We start from the raw sequence: 18,517 nt of genomic DNA, 5'->3' as shown, positions 1-18,517 counted from the left end.
GTCTTAAGTCTTTTGTACCTCATTAGAAGCGCTGTGTGTAAATTGAGTTGAAATGAAAAATTCGATTATTTGTTTTCATGATTTTTATACTCAGTTGAGCAGAGCTCACAGAGTATATTAAGTTTGATTGGATAACGGTTGGTTGTACATATATAAAGGAATCGAGATAGATATAGACTTCCATATATCAAAATAATCAGGATCGAAAAAAAATTTGATTGAGCCATGTCCGTCCGTCCGTCCGTCCGTCCGTCCGTCCGTCCGTTAACACGATAACTTTAGTAAATTTTGAGGTATCTTGATGAAATTTCGTATGCAGGTTCCTGAGTACACATCTCAGATCGCTATTTAAAATGAACGATATCGGACTATAACCACGCCCACTTTTTCGATATCGAAAAGTTCGAAAAACCGAAAAAGTGCGATAATTCATTACAAAAGACAGCTAAAGCGACGAAACTTGGTAGATGAGTTGAACTTATGACGCAGAATAGAAAATTAGTAAAATTTTGGACAATGGGCGTGGCACCGCCCACTTTTAAAAGAAGGTAATTTAAAAGTTTTGCAAGCTGTAATTTGGCAGTCGTTGAAGATATCTTGTGAAATTTGGCAGGAACGTTACTTCTATTACTACATGTCCGCCTAATAAAAATTAGCAAAATCGAAGAAGGACCACGCCCACTTTTAAAAAAAAAAATTTTTTTAAGTAAAATTTTAACAAAAAATTTTATATCTTTACAGTATATAAGTAAATTATGTCAACATTCAACTCCAGTAATGATATGGTGCAACAAAATACAAAAATAAAAGAAAATTTCAAAATGGGCGTGGCTCCGCCCTTTTTCATTTAATTTGTCTAGGATACTTTTAACGCCATAAGTCGAACAAAAATTAACCAATCCTTTTGAAATTTGGTAGGGGCATAGATTTTATGACATTAACTGTTTTCTGTGAAAATGGGCGAAATCGGTTGATGCCACGCCCAGTTTTTATACACAGGCTTCCGTCTGTCCTTCCGCATGGCCGTTAACACGATAACTTGGGCAAAAATCGACATATCTTTAACGAACTTAGTTCACGTGCTTACTTGAACTCACTTTATCTTGGTATGAAAAATGAACGAAATCCGACTATGACCACGCCCACTTTTTCGATATCGAAAATTACGAAAAATGAAAAAATGCCATAATTCTATACCAAATACGAAAAAAGCATGAAACATGGTAAGGAAATTGGATTGTTTTATTGACGCGAAATATAACTTTAGAAAAAACTTTATAAAATGGTTGTGACACCTACCATATTATGTAGAAGAAAATGAAAAAGTTCTGCAGGGCGAAATAAAAAACCCTTAAAATCTTGGCAGGTATTACATATATAAATAAATTAGGTGTATCCAACAGATGATGTTCTGGGTCACCCTGTTCCACATTTTGGTCGATATCTGGAAAACGCCTTCACACCACTCCCTTTTAAAACTCTCATTAATACCTTTAATTTGATACCCATATCGTACAAACTCATTCTAGAGTCACCCCTGGTCCACCTTTATGGCGATATCTCGAAAAGGCGTCCACCTATAGAACTAAGCCCCACGCCCTTTTAAATACTCATTAACACCTTTCATTTGAAAGTCACCCCTGGTCCACCTTTATGGCGATATCTCGAAAAGGCGAACACCTATAGAACGAAGGCCCACTCCCTTTTAAAATACTCATTAACACCTTTCTTTTGATACCCATATTGTACAAACAAATTCTAGGGTCACCCCTGCTCCACCTTTATGGCGATATCTCGAAACGGCGTCCACATATGGAACTAAGGATTACTCCCTTTTAAAATACTCATAAACACCTTTCTTTTGATACCCATATTGTACAAACAAATTCTAGGGTTACCCCTGGTCCACCTTTATGTCGATATATCGAAACCGCGTCCACCTATGGAACTAAGGATTACTCCCTTTTAAAATACTCATTAGCACCTTTCATTTGATACCCATATCGTGCAAACGCGTTCTATAGTCACCCCTGGTCCACCTTTATGGCGATATCTCGAAAAGGCGACCACCTATACAACAACCACCACTCCCTTTTAAAACCCTTATTAATACCTTTAATTTGATACCCATATCGTACAAACATATTCTAGAGTCACCCCTGGTCCACCTTTAGGGCGATATTTCGAAACGGCGTCCACCTATAGAACTAAGGCCCACTCCCTTTTAAAATACTCATTAACACCTTTCGTTTGATGCCCATATTGTACAAACAAATTCTAGGGTCACCCCTGGCCCACCTTATGGCGATATCTCGAAACGGCGTCCACCTATGGAACTAAGGATTACTCCCTTTTAAAATACTCATTAACACCTTTTTTTTGATACCCATATTGTACAAACAAATTCTAGGGTCACCCCTGGTCCACCTTTGTGGCGATATCTCGAAATGGCGTCCACCTATGGAACTAAGGATTACTCCCTTTTAAAATACTCATTAACACCTTTCATTTGAAACCCATATCGTACAAACGCATTCTAGAGTCAACCCTGATCCACCTTTATGGCTATATCCCTAAATGGCATCCACCTATAGAACTATGGCCCACTCCCTCATAAAATACTCTTTAACGCCTTTCATTTGATACACATTCCAGGGTTTCCCTCGGTTCATTTTCCTACATGGTTATTTTCCCTTATGTTGTCACCATAGCTCACAACTGAGTATGTAATGTTCGGTTACACCCGAACTTAACCTTCCTTACTTGTTTATCTTAAAATAGGCTACATAGATTTTAAACTGACTTAATACCAAATGTACCCAAAAGTGACTAGAGGAGATCAATTATGCCCCAATGCCCCCATTATATTTAGGGATTAAACGCGCGATTTTTTGCCGGGAATGTCGTCTTCCCTTTTAGCTGATGATTATACGATGTATGACTTTTTCTCTTTCATATTCGCTGTTAGATGTTGACTACTTGCCGTGAAATATTCTCTTCGCTCTTAGCTTTTCTGTTTATAAGTATGTGTGGCTGCTTGCTTTGGTGATGTTCTGCACTTATTTACTAACAGCATATGACGTATAGCTCTGTTAATATTCGCCGCTGATTAAAAATAGATCTGAATATAAGTAGCTTTGTTCACGGAAAACTATATGTGGCATGGCTGTAACTTAAATTAGAAAAATCAGTGACAGCGTTCCATGGTATGATTTTGCTTTTTATTGTTGCCGTCTAATGAAAGCAAAAACTTTAAACTAAAATAAAAACTAAAAGTTAAACAAACAATTATTCCATAATGACCTAAGCAGATCATCTGGTTAATACATAAAAAGGCAAATCTAGTATGTTTGTGTAAATATGTGCATATATACGGATATATATACATACGTTCATATGTGTGTAATGAGAAAGCTCTTTCACTTTCAACGACATTGTCAGCAGACAACAGCAATAAAATAAAGGCAGCAACATAGTGACAACAACAGCAACGTACTTGTACTCATCAAAAATAATACAAAAAATGTTTAAGCCGTTTAAGTTAAGAAGCAACTTAATTACTACAGACGACGTTAGGCGTACTACATAATCGATGCTGTTGTAACTAAATATTTTGCATATCGATGCTGTTGGCCTCAGTTCACCAATGACACAAAGTCCCCAATAGCAACAAATTTACATAAATAAATATGTATGTAAGTATGGCATTGTTCATTACAACATTGGCCGTGTGCCTTGATTGTTGCCGACAATTTACGGCTCGTCTTTCAAAAGACACTGATTTTTTGGTATTTTTTCTTGATTCGACAACTCCCATAAGCATTTTATTGCCTGTTTGCTTAACCGGCTGATAGACTTTGCATTGTATTGCTTATTTCATGGTAGTTTTCGGAGGCAAATCCTTGATATATATATATATATTTAAATTTTTATATTTTTGTGTTTTTTTCTAATGTATTTTTATTTTTTTTTTTATTTATTTTTTTTTTTATTTCCTTTTTTTGTTGCTTCCTTGTAATATTTGCTTCGTTGTCTTTAATTAGTTGTAAACATAAAATATTTGGTAAGTTACTACCATTGCTAATTTTGCATAAGGACGTAGAGGCATATGCCATAGAAATGCGGAAGAGCCATTGTTACAAAAAAAAATAGAGTTAAACAATATTTTTATAGCCACTTATTTTACAACAAAAAAAAAATTGTATAAATGGTTGCAGACAATTATAATTTCACACATATGTACTAGGTAGACTTAGATTATGGATCAGTCTCTATTTTATAAGACCAATTAATTGAATTATAACATACAATTAAAACTCCCCCATTCTTATGCCCTCTACCTCCCGCTTTGTAACTCCTTCTTCTCTACCTCTCTTTTTCGTCCTCTTAACTGTCCATACTCCACCCCAGCATAACGAATACGAATTTTTGGAAAGGATAGGCCCCCTGTTCGTTTTCCCGGAAGGTAAATTATCCTAAATATTAACCCTCTTTAAGAGCTATCATAGAAATGGTCCACTGTCTGGAAGCAGTTTTTCAAAAATTTCCAAGTCAAAGAGGTACCAATGTACTAGATTTTTCTGTTTGCAAGGAAGCTATCTTTAAAGCTTCTTGAAAATTTGTACAGTTCCTTCGGACTTCATAAGCTGCTTACATACTCACATACTCACTCCGTTCATTCGCATAACACGACCTAGTCAGAAAAGCTGAACTATCGCCATATATGCGTCAAGTTCATACAGCCCATCATTATACCCTCTTCTATAATCGTCGTCGGCATCACGGACAGGTATGATGAGCAACTTTTAGAGCATGAATTTTGTTCGTTGGGAGAGCTATTTACTTTTCATATTTAAGAATTCATGAGCTTAACACCGGCTTATAAAAATTGAATATCAATTATTATGTTTTTTCTAAGAGAAACTGAAAAGAAAGAAACATTTACTGTCATATTGCGATGGACCATTTCGAAAACCGCCAACGTAATCATCATCAGGCAATTTTGTAATATTATCAAAGGTTTCACCGGGATTCGAACCGTGAATCACATGGTGAAACTGCAGTAGCCTTTAACCACTAGGCCATCCTGCTGGTATTTGTTTGCATTTTTAATTCAGGTTTTCTCATTTCTACACTAACAACACAATTGAGACATTTTGTCTCTATATTGATTTGTGTGCCATGTAGATTTGTTTTTGTAAAGTTCTTCTTCATTGAGAATGAGCATGAATTAAGCATGCAAACAAATACCAGCAGGATGGCCTAGTGGTTAAAGGCTACTGCAGTTTCACCATGTGATTCACGGTTCGAATCCCGGTGAAACCTTTGATAACATTACAAAATTGCCTGATGATGATTACGTTGGCGGTTTTCGAAATGGTCCATCGCAATATGCCAGTAAATGTTTCTTTCTTTTCAGTTTCTCTTAGCAAAAACATAATAATTGAAATTCAATTATTATAAGCCGGTGTTAAGCTCATGAATTCTTAAATATAAGTATAAACTGAACACACCATTAAACAAACATACATATTTACTTTTCAGTTACCTGTTCAGTCCAGCTGACATTGTTTTTGCTATTAATGCTGGTTCCAGAATAGACGAAATACTTCACAGTCTCGAGTTTATATCCGTCAACAATAAACTGGCAGCCAAGAAGCGAATGTGCCGCTTTTTCTTGGATGACAATATTTCGTCTAGACTTGATTTACCGCAAGACCCACATCTTTTGCTTTTTTACATAGTCTCGAGAAGGCAGAACTCACAGCGTATTTGTTCAGGCCAATAATATCAATATCATCCAGCATGCGCGAGTAGTTGTGCGCTCTTATAAAATATTGTACCATTACGGCTTAGTTGTGCTGTCAGGATTATCTTTTCCAGCGATATGTTAAAAAATCGCACGAAAGGTAGTCGCCGGTCCTAAAGCCATTTGGTTTTGAATAGATCGGAGATGATCTCTCAATCCTGACGGAGCTGCTGGTATTGCTCAAAATCACTTGGCAGAGCCTTCTTTCCTTTGCAGGGGACTTAAACTCGAACATAGAAGCACACAAATAGTTTCTTTTCAAGTCTACAAAAAAATAGTGATTTTTTGGTAAAATTTTGGTAAAATTTTTGCACCGTCCTCATCGTACCATTTTTTCCGGGCTCGCTGGAAACCTATGGTGTAAGCAGAGGCGGTACGTAATGTGAGAGGAACATACTTCCACTGCTCGATGACATCGTCGGGTCAAAGATTTCTTTCAGTGAGCAGGTGGGAAAGCCGAGTGAAGTAGTCATCAGCTGTCTTCTTCGTGAGCAGCGTTTCGACGAGAAACTTTCCTTGTGTCACTGCGCGCACTTTCTTTGCTGTACAGAGGCATGTATATATCTTAGCTACCACAAGGTAAGGTTCAGAGAATATATTTGGAACTCGTAAAGTTCTTACATCCATGAAACTCGAACTATGTATACCGTAATTCACTACGAGATTGATCTGGTTTCTCGTTCTTCTATCAGGAGACAGCCAAGTAGCTTAGTGTTTCTTTTTATGCTGGAATCTGGCACTGCAGATGACCATATTTCGAACCGCGTCGAAGTCAGTCAGCCGCAACCGGTTGGGAGATGTTAAATCGTGGAGGCTGCTTCCGCATACATATATCATTCTTTATATACATAGAGATGAATTCTGGAAGTACGGTTGGAAGCTTTCCCTATCACGATAAATGACAAGAATTGGATGCACCGAAATCCGGAAAACGCAGTTAGGCTACATGTGGGTCCATTGTAGTATCTAATAAAAAAATTATTTGGTACCTATGATGTATGTAGTTTTGAATATTTTTGATATGGGATATATCCTCTGGAGATCTGAGTAAAAAGAGAAAAAATTACTTTCGCCTCATTTTGGCAAAAGGTGAAAAGTTTAGAATTAGTGGCGTTACCACGATCATTCTGCATGCAGCTGCAGCAGGAAACGATTTTAAGTATGTTGAGACAGTGACCCATCAGAGCACTAATCACCGAGCGTAAATGACTTCTTGGTATCCACTTATAGCCAGTTACCGTCGAATCGCAATTCCATATTGGAACCATCCATGAACTAGTACGATTTTCTACACCCTCAGCTGTGTCAATCACTCCATTCCTTTATCTGGTAGCTGTACGAATACCAATATTTTGCCAAAGCCCATTGATGAGAAACCACTTGACTTTTATTTCGTAAAGCTGTACCAATACCTAAGCGAGAAGCCCCAGATCTTGCCGAAGGTTGTCTTACCGAAACACAGAGAAATGTTGGAATTACTAAAACTACCGCCAACATAGAGTTTCCAGGACAGCTTCCCGTACATGCAACCAGTTGAGTGCCAGTTGTTTCAAGGCTTACCAGGAGGTCGTGTGCTGCCATCACTAAAAGTAAAGGAACAAAAACAATCCCCGCAGTGTGCCCTATTTATTGTGGTACCAATCCACTTGGCAGCAACAATTATGTTGCACAGAAATTAAATTAAACCTCAGCTGCACGACTTCCAAATCAACTACGGCTTTTTCGATGGCTACAGTGAGGCTTGATGTCTAGTAGCATTTATATTGGCCTGCTGTTGAAATAGGTATGATGCGGTTAGTAGCCCGTACAAGTTGGCGCGTAACTGCCGAAAAAGCAAAAATTTGACTGTCTTTATTACGCCTCAGTGATTTCTTTATGCTTTCTTACAGATGCAGCTAAATTCGAAAGCGAATGTCCGAGGATAGCGTACTTCACCTAGCTCCATTTAAAAAATAAAAAAAATAAAATAAATAAATGTAAGGCGCGATAACCTCCGAAGAGATCTAAGGCCGAGCTTCTCTTCCAATTTGCGTCGTGCTCCTCTTGATTTTCCCTACAAATTGGCCGGACGGGACCTACATGTTTTATGCCGAATCCGAACGGCATCTGCAAGGCAGATGAGTTTTCACTGAGAGCTCTTCATGGCAGAAATATACTCGGAGCGCTTTCCAGTCACTGCCGAGGGGCGACCCCGCTTTGAAAAAATTTCTTCTAATTGAAAAACCTTATTTCTAAAATTTTTAAGTTGCTTTGCCCGGGAGTTGAACCCAGGGCATACGGTGTGATAGGCGGAGCACGCTACCATCACACCACGGTGGCCGCCATTTAAGAGCCTTATTTTAGAAGCTCTCAAGTGTTCAAGGGATTCCGTCCTTCAAGGACCTTACCCATTCCTCTTCAAGTGTCGAAATAGCAAGGCTCTTGAAGGGATGGAACATAGTTTTATCAGCGTCTACCATGAAGAAGGTGCCACACTTACAAAAGAATTTTCTGGAAAGTAAGCTTATTCAGCTATGTATACATCTTCATCATTTCAAACAAAAATATCCACCTACCCAAGCTTAATAGATATACGTAGTCATATGGTCACACTACTAAGGCTTTACGAACATTAAAATTTAATTGCAAATTTGTGCTACCAACTTTTTTAACCTCAAAACTGTCACTACTAAACCACCCAACTAATTGCATCATTGCCGCTGTTGGAGATAAACAGAAATGTAAGCGCCACACGCACAATTTACATCTTTGATGTGGCCATATTTTGACTATTTGCCAAACAATCAGCAGGGATGTGTCAAGGAGGGCGTGAAGGGGGAAAGTTTATGCAAACGATAAATTTAATCAAATACTTAGGAGCTACACGTCACTGATTACGCGCACATCACTCAATCAACGTAGCGAGAGAGTCAAACCAGAAAACATACAAATGATGTGACAGGGTGAATGCATTTACAATAAATTTAACAAGAACTCTCATACATGGGAAAAAAAGAAAATGCCACTGAATAGACAGCAGAAAGCAGAAGGAATCAAAGGTTAATTAATTTGTAATAGCCAAGTGCAAATCCCGAGTCGCTCCGGTCCATAGAACCGGTTGCCGTGGGAAGCGAAATTCATACGATGGTATTAGCATACGAGGTAAATTCACTCTTTGGCGTAAGCAGCCATCGTAACCATTTGACTTTAGCTGGCATGATGACATTTCATGCTAGCAGAGTGAATATGAATACATTAATTTCGGTTCGTAAAATGAAACTTGTTTCATTCAGAACATAAAATAAATAAATGTATTTAATTAAAACAAGTAAAAGTGTCTAGGTTCGGGTGTAACCGAACATTATATACCCAGCGTGAGCTTCAATTGTACATTTCATTTTAGATAAATTACTTTTCTACATAACACGTGGCACCGCCCGTTTAAAAGAAAAATGCCTCCCCATTTCCTCTTACAGTAAAACTTGATAAGTGAAATATCATTGATTCTAAACTATTTTTTGCTAAAGGAAGTTATTGTTTTCAACTAAAAGTCGCTAATAAAAAAATCAAAATTTGTTATTTTTTGCTATGTTATAGCTTATAATTGTCATAAGTGGAAAGTGTTTTCCAACGATTAGCTATTTTATGGACCGGGCGATTCGGGATATACATACCTGGGCATCAAATGTCGGGTTGAAAGTCAACGCGGATAAGATGGATACGGTCTTATTTACAAAGAGGTACAAGATCCTAAATTGGATCAGGCCTAAGTTAGGAGGGGCGACCCTACAGGAGAAAACTTGCACAAAGTATCTAGGAATCATCCTAGACAGTAAGCTGTCATGGAAGCTCAACGTGGAGGAGAGGGTGAAGAAGGCTTCAACGGCACTTTTTGCATGTAAAAGAATGCTACCTCAAAAAATTGGAGGGGGTATGCAGACTATCAATACTTAGCGTTACGGGAGCCCTGAAAACAACCCCAACAGCTGCACTGTACGCCTTTCTGCACATTCCACCTGTAGATCTGGTAGCAAAGAACGTAGCGTTAACCACTGCAACCATGCTCGGTGCCTCGGGGCAGCTTGAGCGCCGAAAATACGGCCATAGTAGAATAGCGTCATCAATCACAAAACGGACAGACTACCTGATTCCCTATCTGCGCTTCGGGGGCGATCTTAAGGCAACAATAGAGGTGGACGGTGGACACAAGTGTTCTCAAATGGCGGACGAGGCGATACATATGTACACAGATGGTTCCAAAGTAGTGGAAGGAGTAGGGTCTGCGGTACACTGTGCTGATCCGGAAATAAACAGACGCTACAGGCTGGTTGGTTACTGTAGCATTTTCCAAGCGGAAATAGTAGCCGTAGCAAAGCATCTAAATGTGTATTAGAGTGTCAGCAGTCCCACGAGAGAATCGGGACAGGGATAAGCATACATGTATATTGGGTCCCAAGGCATATGGGAATAGATGGGAATGGAAAAGCGGATGAACTAGCTAAAAAGGTCGCATCCTTTGAAGCTTGCTCCGTAGATGTACCAATTAGAATGGGCGAAATTAAGTGAAGGCGAGAGGTGCACATGATCGACGAAGGCGTGGGTTCAAGCGGCGGGCTGTAAAGTGTCGAAGTTTATGTGCAGGTCTTACAACCTTAGAATAACAAAGCTGCTTCTATCATTAAAAAGAGAGGACTGTAGACTCATTACGGGTATTCTGACTGGACACTGTCTTCTGGCGTCACATGCCTTTAAATTAGGCTTGGTCAGTGATAGCAGATGTAGGAAGTGCGGGCTGGAGAAGGAAGCGATTGAGCACGTTCTCTGCTCTTGCACTGCGCTTGCCAGGCTAAGACTCTAGCTATTAGGAGTGATACAGCTGCCTGATATAGAAGCAACAAGTGGCTTAAACCCTAGGAAGTTTCTAGTATTTGCCAAGATGATGGAGCTATTTTATAACATAGGACCTGGTTTTTGATAGGGTTTTTCAGTTTGGTCGTTAAAACAAACTTCTGGTAACACTACGCACTTATTCAGTCTATGTGAGTTCCTCATGGACCAGCCAGTTCAACTTAACCTAACCTATAGCTTATTATTCTAGTCTTCGGCCCTTTTAAACTTTTTTTATATCCAAGTTGAAGTGGTCTTTGATTGAACCCGTCCATTTTTATTAGAAATGTTTCCTGCTATAAGGAAAATATGTGTACACAATTTCATTACGATATGTTAATTTTTCTTCGAGTTATGGCTCCCGAAACATAGATAATTGATTAGTCATAAAAGGGGCGGTACCACGCCCATTTTTTAAAATTTGAAGTTTTTCCTATTTACTGTTATAAATCCACTTGGGAAATGAAATACCATTGATATAAAGCTTTTTTTTGCAAAGATATAGCTTATTTTATTCGTCCACGACCCTTTTAAAAATCTTTTATATAAAAGTGGGGGTGGTTCTTAACCGATTTCGTTAATTTTTCTTCAAAGCATTCCTTCAAAGCAATTAATATTCCATCAACATCTCCAGAAGAGGCTCTTACATATTTAACTTCTTTGAAGGAACTTTATAAATACGGTCCTGACCTAATTCCCACATGTTTTCTCAAAAAATGCGCAGAACACATTTATCAGCCCCTAACTGATTTATTCAACATGTCCCTAAAATATGGAGTTTTTCTTTCTGATTGGAAGGAATCTTTTCTAATACCCCTCTACAAAATACCTCATTCCAAAGGTATTTGAAGCCATTGTTACCAATCGCTAACATTTTCCATTTCTGCATTGATTGCAGACTCTCAACATGGATTCTGTAAAGAAAGATCTACCATTACCAACCTACTTGAATACACAACTCATGTTTCTAATGGATTTAGAGAAAATCTCCACACCGACGTTATTTACAATGATTTCAGTAAAGCATTTGACAAAGTTTCCCATTCATTGCTTATCCACAAGCTGGATCGACTTGGCTTCCAACCTGGTCTCACTCAGTGGATATCTTCATATCTCTTCGGTATAACGCAAAAAGTAATTTTTAAAAATACTCTCTCAGATATCATTAATGTTCCCTCTGGCGTCCCACAGGGCAGTCATCTCGGTCGTTAATGATATCTGTACCATAATAAAATATTCCAAAAGTTTATCGTATGCTGATGATGTAAAACTTTTTAGGTCCTATGCGTCTATTGAAGAACGTGCCTTGCTTCAAGCGGATTTAAACTGCTTAGTTGGTTGGTGCATCGCGAATTCAATGCCGCTGAACATCAATAAATGAAAATTCATGTGCCTCTCTCGGAGATCTTTGCCAGCAGCCTCTTACGTAATTGATAATTTTTGTCTTGTATCAGTAATTATTTTGTTGACTTTGGAGTCACGATGGATGCTAAACTTAGTTTCAAACTTCATATTATGCCTAGTGCCAATAAGGCTAGAAGTGTTCTATTATTCGTGAAGAGATAGTTAAAGAATTTAGTGACCCTTATGTAACCAAAGCCCTTTTTACCACATTAGTTAGACCGATACTAGAATACCGATCAGTAGTCTGGAATCCGCGATATCAAGTTCATGCAGATAGGCTTGAATCAATACAGAAGCAATTTTTACTTTTTTCTTTAAGGAATTTTCATTGGGACTTTGCATATAATCTTCCACCTTATACTAGTTGGTTAAAGCTTATCAATCTTCCAACTCTCGCTAGTCGTAGAGAAATGCTAGGCATATTATTTATAGCTAAACTACTGAATGGACTAATTTCTAGCTCCTTTCTTTTGAACGAAGTAAACTTGGTGCAGTGAAATAACTCCCAAATGAAATAACTCCCACGAAATAACTCCCAATGAAATAAGTCCCAATAAAAATGAAATAACTCCCAACTTTAATAAATGAAATAGCTCCCAAAAAAGGAAATGAAATAACTCCCAATATTTGCCAGTTATTTCATAATGAAACTACAAGTCCCAAAAAAAAATGAAATAACTCCAAAATGAAATAAGTCCCAAATCAAAATTTGAAATGGTATCTTTATACTATATAATCAGTTACAATGAGATTTGAAAAATACAGCAAACTAATATTTACATATTTAAAAGTTACAATTACAAGAAAACTTGAATAGTGTCGTCGAAGTAAACGTAATTTATTTTAAAAAATCGCATTTTTTTAAATGAAATTATCATAATTTATTAAAAGTAAAAATTAAAAGGAACGAGTCTGCGTAGAACACCTTTCTGTGTAGGCGGCCGAAGGCCCTCGATTCCTTTAGACCTGTACAACCAACCGTTATCCAATCAAAGTTAATATACTCTGTGTGCAAAGCACGCTGATTATAAAAACGGGAGTCCAAGAAACCTTGCAGTTTCAGCAAGGTTGAACCAAAAACAGAATTTTAGAGGCGTTGGTTCCACATTACAATTGCAAAGATGGTTGGGTTTTGTGGGAACATATCGCATGCAGGACATACATTACATTCGGAGGTGATTCTGGAAAAGAAAGAGTTCAACCTATTACAGTATCTAGATCAGTGGTTTTTCAGAGAGACGCTCGCCTGCCTGCGAAGTCTACTTTCCTCAATTGCGAGTTCCGGGTATTTGACATTGAGAACGAGGTTGTCTGAGTATTTAGCAGAAACTGTTTGTTCAGAAATTAATTTCTATCATTTATGGGGAGTGTTTCCACTCCACTTGATGATGTTCCGGCGACATAAAAAGACATCCCCTGGAAGTTCTGAGCGCGGTGACTTGACGTTTCTTTGTCTTTTCCCCATGTGCTTAAACATTTTTTTCAGTTCTAGACTAAAGGTGTAATTGCAGTTGCTTACTCACCGAAATGCAGGTCATTATCGAACGTCACACCCATTAATTTTAGTTAGCGAACAGTTGTTACCACAGTGACATCAACGTGAAAGCCCAATATTGCCAACACGCCACGCCCATATCATAAACGAGGTCACCAAAGAGTTGGTTGGTGATAGCTTCAAGTATGGGAGACGAAAATCTTGAAAGTTGTTAATTTTACAGTACTGCCAATTTTTGAAATGGACATAACCTGCTGCGATTACCATACAGTCATTCGCGCAAGAAAAAATAGCAGCCCCTTCTGGTGGGGAAGGGAGCTTTGAGATATAAAAATTAAACAAAAGTGCGCATAGGACACCACCCTATCTTCCTCCTTATTAAAGGCTTGGATGTTCCAAGTGCCACGAGTACTGTTCTGTGGTTGGATTCTTTGTTAAATCTAAATTTATTTGAGTAATAATGGGATTAGCGTTGTGACGGTACTTTGCATCTTTCAAAAACCATGAAGTTGCTTGGAAACCTGCAGGATCGCAATGATAAGGGGGAGTAGTTCTACTTTGAAAAAGTAAAACTCACAATTTTTTTTTCTAAATTCCATTTTCAAATAAACCAATATGGCAAGGTTAGTACTGATGTATGTATACAAACAATTATGCTTCAAAAACTTTCTGTTTCCGTCAATATTATGAATTGAATGAAATGAATTTAGCCTGAAATTCGTATACTATGATTCTTAGTATAATTTCCAAGCAAATAAGATACCCTGAAACATGACACCAAGCATCCTTTCCCAAAAACTTTTGGCCGAAATTTGTAATCAAGTTTTTAATGGTCTTAAATTCAACAGCATATTCAAATTTGCTCAAAATTTCGCAAAGCTTAAAATTGCATACAGAAAACTCACCACGGAATTTTCACACAAAACTTGTTTTAGCTCGCTATTTTCCAAATTTCTAGAGATTTGCGCGAGTGAGTGTTTATTCGTCACAGATTTTGCATTGGAAATTGGCAAGAGAAATTGGTCAGCGGATTTACATTTACTCAAAACTTCATCTCGCAATTTTGCGATGAAACCACCATCCACAGAAAAATAGCTCCACAATGTTTCAAAGTTGTGAGCGCATTTCGCCCGTGATATTTTATTCGCCCAAAAGTTTGCACCAAAGTTCACTAGAGAGAACGCATCAATACAAAATTTCGACAGACTAAATATTTTCCGCCGAATTCCATCTTCGTAATTTCATTCACCATAAAATTTCAAAATTCGCCATAAACTTGTATTTCGACCAAAATTTTTTTTGGAAATCGCAAATAAATATTTATTGTTGCAAAAGCTTTCCTAAAATGCATAGCTACCTTTGAACTCGATTACTGATTTGTTCTAAAACTATGCTAGAACTATGATTGCGAAGTTTATAAACGAATTTCCATTTGCACAAAAGTTTACCCACGTAATTCTTCACGAAATTCCTATCTGCCAACGAAATTTGAGAGCGCAGTCGCATTAGCCAAAAAGTCACTTCGAGACTGACTTAAGCTTTCCATTCCGTCCTGATTTTGGCAACTCCAATATTTACAGGCGAAATCCGTTACTAAATTTTTGATTGTTCTACAATTTTTAAATTCGCCATCAGAAAGACCCCTTCCACAAAAAGCATTTTAAAATATTACATGGAAAATTCGCTATTGAGTTTTCGTTTATTCAGCTTCAATATATGCCGATTAAATTTTTACTTGCCCAAAATTTAAAAAAATTCGCTATCGAATTAAAAATTCCTGCAATTGCTAATTTTTGCAAGCAAATATCTGATCGTCCCCCCAAAATTTAAAAAAAAATTCGTGAAAAAATCTTAATCATAGCGAAGTTAGCTCCAAGATTCCTTTAATTCACCAATAAATTTTGATTCGTCCAAAAACTCAGATGAGAGTACCCATTTGTCGAGAATTTCGCCAATTTTACATATTTGATATTTCCGTCTTATAATTTTCTGAAATGGCAATTCAATTTATTTTCCCCTGTTACTTAAACTCTCAAAAAACTCCCAATCGAAATGTATATCAAAGGTTGCTTAATACTCGCCTGAGAAATTCACCTGCTAGTTTTTATTCGACTTGCATACAAATTTCGGAACTCGCCATCAAAATAAGCCCGAAAAACTGCGCAAAATTTTTCAACACACTCATAAAAGAAACTAGCTCCATAATTCCTTGAAGTTCTTACGCGATTCGCCACAAATTTGTCATTTAAAACTAACTTGGTGGCCGCCGTTGTGTGGTGGTAGCGCGCTCCGCCTACCACACCGAAGATTCTGGGCAAAGCAACATAAGAAATTAAAAAATGAGTAGAGAAGTTCGGCCTTAAATCTCTTCGGAGGTTATCGCGCCTCATATATTAAAAAAATGTCTATTTCTTCAAAAATTTGCATAAATTATTCAAAAAAAGTTCATATTTACACAAAACTAGTCCCAAATTTCTTAATCATTTTTAGGGGAATTCGCCAGTAAATAATAATTCGCTCATAAGTAGAATTAAACGGCGAAGCCGCATTCGAACTTTTACTTGCACAGAAATTTCAAAATTCGTTGTGAAATCGAAATCGGCCACCGATTTTAGTTCGCCCAAAAATTGGCTCTTAAGTTAAAAAATCCATCAAAATTTTCTTTGGTATCACAAATTCATCATCTTATTTTCATTTTTAACCGAAAGTTTGCAAGATCCCATTCGCCTAAAAATTTGCTATTCGATATTCCGCAGCGAACTTACATTTACTTTAAATCTTGGCTGCTCGTTTCTCCAGATATTCACCATCGAATTTGCATTCGCTCCAAATTTCGCTAAAATAATAAATAATTACAAGGCGCGAAAACCTCCGAAGAGATTTAATGCCGAGCTTCTCTTCCAATTTGCGTCGTGCTCCTTTTAATTTTATTCTAAGAACTATCGGGTCAGGACCTAAATTTCTTTAGGTTGAGTTTTCACTGTGAAGCTTTCCACTGAAGAAATATACTTGGGGCGACCCGCTTTGGAAACATTTTCTTTAATTGAAAAACTTTGTTCCCAAATTTTTGATGTTGCTTTGCCCGGGAATTGAACGACACCACGGCGGCTGCAACTTTTGCCTAATTAACATTTTTTTTCGACTTGCTTTTATCATCATCACCGTCATAATCATTATAGTCATAACCGTTTCTTTTAATCATTATCACGTTGCTTCCTCTGAATTTTCATTCCTATTTTTCTATATATTTTATTTTATTTTTATTGTCTGTCCTTCTTAATTCCTTTTCCTTTTAGTTTTCTATACGCTTTTTATTCTTGTCATTTGGCTTATGTCCACTCACGGAGTACTTCTCTTCTTGTCTTATTCCTTTTTTATTTTCTCGCCTTTTTTTTTTTTGCTTTTTCCTTATTTTTATCATTTTTAGATTTATCTGTTCCGATTTGGTTTATGTCAGCTCACTGAGTATTTCTCTCAGTTTCTATTTTCTTCGTTCTCTCCATATTGGGTTTTCTTCAAATTTTTATTTATTTAAAAAAATTTGAGATTTTCTTATGCTGATTCGGTTAATGCAGATTAAATGAGTATTTTTGTTGTTGTCGAAGTGCCGCATGCGCACTCACCCAGGTGGTGTTAAATGTTGGTAGGAATTTGGAAGGGGATTTGTATACTTGCGTGAATATCCGGTACAATAAAAGAAAAGCACTTCTTAGTTCAACGATTTAATGAGGACTAAAAGATAAAATTCATGTGTACATATAGTTAACTCATCAATATATGTAATATGTCTTATTCATTCTAATTATTAGAAATATGTTCTCAATAGGAAATATTGAACTTAAAACTCCAAGTTATTATTTCAACACTCTTTCTTAAGTTAAATATTTCTTCAGTTAATTTTTAAGACCAAGCATTTGAACAAATTTTACATGTTTCTGTTTTTGCAGATTTTTTGTAAAAATATCAGAAACATTTTCATTTGTGGAGACGTACTCTAATTCTATTACTTTTTGTTCGACAACTTCTCGGATATAATGATATTTCAAATCTATGTGCTTGGTTCGCTTGTGGAACACAGGGTTCTTTGAAATTTGAATTGCGCTCATGTTGTCGCCTTTTAACTTAACAGGACCGATGTCGTGAATAAAACCAACTTCTTTAAGTAAGCGCCGCAGATATACAGCCTCTTTTGCTGCCGTACTTAAAGCGATGTACTCAGCCTCTGTGCTGCTCAATGCGACTACATCTTGCTTCTTTGCTTGCCAGGAAAAAGCGCTACCCGCCAAAAAGAACGAATAACCGGTGTATGACTTCCTATCTAAATCGTTACTCGCCCAATCCGCATCCGCATAGCCTTCTACGTTTACCATTTTTGCAGTAGTGTAACTTTAAATTGATGGTTTTTGATAAGTATCGTAGGACATGTTTTGCACCAGCCTCATGTTCGGTGTGGGGTTCTTGGTTTCTTTGTGCTAATAAACTTACTGCGTGCATAATGTCTGGCCGCGTTGAAATGGCCAAGTACATTAAAGATCCAATTAACGATTGATAGCTTGTTGAGTCTATTTTAGTGCACTTGTCATTTCTGCAGCTTACTTGAAAACCAGGATCTAGAGGTGTGCTTACCGGACGACATGATGTCACACCATACATACTCAATAACTCGTTTATATAGTTCTTCTGACACACAGAAATCGCACCTGTCTTACCCTGACGTTCTATTTCGAAGCCAAGAAAAAATGTCATTGCCCCGCTATCGTGTAGTTGAAATTTAGACGACAATGATTTTTTAATGCTCGCAATCTCTTTCTCGCTTGGACATGCTAAGATAAGATCATCGACATAAACGGCAATGTAACTATAACTGCCATTGTATTGTTTGACATACAAACACGGTTCGCTTTTGCATGGGCTGAAACCCATATCTTTCAATGCTACATCAA

The sequence above is a fragment of the Eurosta solidaginis genome, chromosome 5 (genome assembly GCF_040869045.1).
Source record: "Eurosta solidaginis isolate ZX-2024a chromosome 5, ASM4086904v1, whole genome shotgun sequence".
In the NCBI taxonomy this organism is placed as follows: domain Eukaryota; kingdom Metazoa; phylum Arthropoda; class Insecta; order Diptera; family Tephritidae; genus Eurosta; species Eurosta solidaginis.
This window is presented reverse-complemented; position numbering follows the sequence as displayed.